This window comes from Corapipo altera, unplaced genomic scaffold (assembly GCF_003945725.1).
Source record: "Corapipo altera isolate COAL_440 unplaced genomic scaffold, ASM394572v1 56997, whole genome shotgun sequence".
Classification (NCBI taxonomy): domain Eukaryota; kingdom Metazoa; phylum Chordata; class Aves; order Passeriformes; family Pipridae; genus Corapipo; species Corapipo altera.
Genome location: NW_020889227.1, coordinates 1 through 2,294, shown reverse-complemented (window position 1 = coordinate 2,294; position 2,294 = coordinate 1). Strand labels below are relative to the sequence as shown.

Below are 2,294 nucleotides of genomic sequence, written 5' to 3'. Positions count from 1 at the left end.
TCCAAGTACCATCAGCTCCACAACACTCGGCTATAACGATGGCACACGAGTTATGTACGCCCGCTCCATCCGGCAGGACCGTACAGCCATCGGCTCCACTGACTGAGGTAACTGACATGCTGATGGGAGACTCTGAGCAATATTCTATCTACCCACTGATCCACGGAGCAGGGCAGAGCAGTTCCAGGCTGACCCCAAGTGAGACACCCCGCACCTGTGACAACACACAACATGTGACACAATTAAGAGAAGAAGGACACAAAACAGGGACGAGATAAAGGACCTGACACAGATTGGAACTGCTCTGCCCTGCACAAGTGAATCCAATGATACAAAGTAAGCCCTTCCTTTGGTGTGTCCAAATAACCTGTTACAGGACACCTATTGCACTGCACTAATTTCAAAAATCCCTTCAGGTGAGACACATACTTGCACCCACTCCCAGCCCCTCTCTGGGTCTCTGCCCTGCACTTATCTTGCCGACAGCCGGGGATGTGAATCCATCTTCGATGCAGAGCAGGGGCACCTGGGCTGGCTCAGAGGTTCCTGGCATCGGGAGAGTACTCGGAGTCAACTGCGAGAAAGAAAACCAGACACAAGATCTGAGTAGTGTGGCACGTGACCCCAGCCCCCGTGATCCCTCTACTCACCGTCACAGAGGCAGGTCCTCGTGTCACTGGCTCTGACCAGACTTGGACAATGTGCTGTCATCTTCTGGGATACCTGAGAGAGAGAGACACAATTAGAGGGCATTTCTCAAGCTGCAGTGGACCCCCGCTCCTCCTGCTGCCTCCACGACTCACCTCCAATGCTCATCTGCTCCCAAAGGTTAGCTGGATGGCACCTGCAATCAAAAAAGCTCAGTGCTTCGTTGTTGATCCTTTTAATACTCGGAGATTACCTACAAGGAAAGCTCCAGGGCACCGAACCGTGTCCGTCACCCCACTGTGAGTTGGCTTCGGCCCCGTGAGGCTGTGTACACGTCCTGCAAAAAAACCCAGAGGCAAATGTGAGTACTGAGATACTGCCCAAGAGTATGCTGCTCCCATGGCAGTTTCTGTCTGACACCCCTTGACCGTGACCTCTTACAGGCAGGGTCCCCATCACGGTGGACTGTACGTTACCTGGGGGAGTGAGAAAAAAAGTTACGGGGTGTTCCTGAAATTAAGGGAGACCCCAGCACCTCCTCAATACCTCCCAGACTCAACCTCAATGCTCCTCCTTTGCCAAAGGCAGGCAGGAGGGCAGCTGCAACTGGAAAAGGTTCAGCTTTAATTGATGAGCCTCGTAGGACTAGGAGATTATTGATGAGGACAGCTGAAGACCATCAAACCTAAACTGGCAAGTGGCTCCGGCCCTCTGAGGCTGCACACATTCTGTGCAAAGTAAAAAAGCCAAAGGCAAATGTTTACACTGAGATACTGCCTGAAAGGATGGCTTTCCTGGGGTAGCTCCTACCTACCTCTCCTCCACAGTCACCTCTTACCCGCAGGGGCCCTGAACCATCGGACTGTCTGTTAGAAGGTGGCAGAACCCCTGGAAAACACAAGAAACAAAGCATGTGCACCGATTCACCACAACATCTGGAAAAGACCATCTAGTCCTGTCCTGGAGTCAATGCTCACCTTGCTCACCGGGACTCACCCGGATCACCTCCCCTCCGGTGCCTAGAGCCTCCTGGGCCCAGGGCTCTGCATCTGAAAACAAAGAAAAACCAAACCCAAACAACAAAATCCTTAACACATGGAGTAAACGTGGAGCCAAAAGCCACATCTTCGTGCTGATGTCAGGTGATGACCCACCTTCTTGCTCTGCTCCTCTGGCCTCTGTTCTGTTCAACTCTCCTTTACACCCTGTTCCTCTGACATGGGAAAGAAACCCTAACCAAAGTCACCCAGACAGATGGGAAGAGCTCAAAGAATTTCCCTTCTCTTTAGGCAAACCACCCAGGGTCACTGCCTGTAGCCAAAGACTGCAGCTGCAATGGCACAGAATATCTGGGAGAAGGAGAGGAAAACTTAAGTGGCCCATCTGAAAAGTCAGTGGATGCCTTCACAGGCATTTAGGGGGCTCTTGGACAATGCTTTCCACCCATACTACCTTCAAAGCACCCCTGGCAATTCCTAAGCGGGCACCCCAGCCCTCTCTCCATCTTTGGGCTGTAACTCTCCACTGACTCCTTGCAAAACTGGGGGTCTGTAGCCATCTTCAACACAGAGCAGCTTCACCTGAGGACTGGATAACACTGGTGAGAAAAAGCCAAACTGCAGCTGAGATGATCGGGAAATCCCAAA

General features: G+C 52.0%; 1 long non-coding RNA gene across 1 annotated transcript; it reads right to left on the bottom strand.

Annotated features, from left to right (window-relative positions):
- Positions 1 to 362: 362 nt before the first annotated feature.
- Positions 363 to 913, bottom strand: LOC113942168. Its single transcript, XR_003525858.1, has 3 exons — positions 804 to 913; positions 651 to 723; positions 363 to 574 (listed from the first exon to the last, which is right to left on the bottom strand). It is a non-coding gene; the product is annotated as an uncharacterized LOC113942168 (long non-coding RNA).
- Between the last annotated feature and the right edge of the window lie 1,381 nt (positions 914 to 2,294).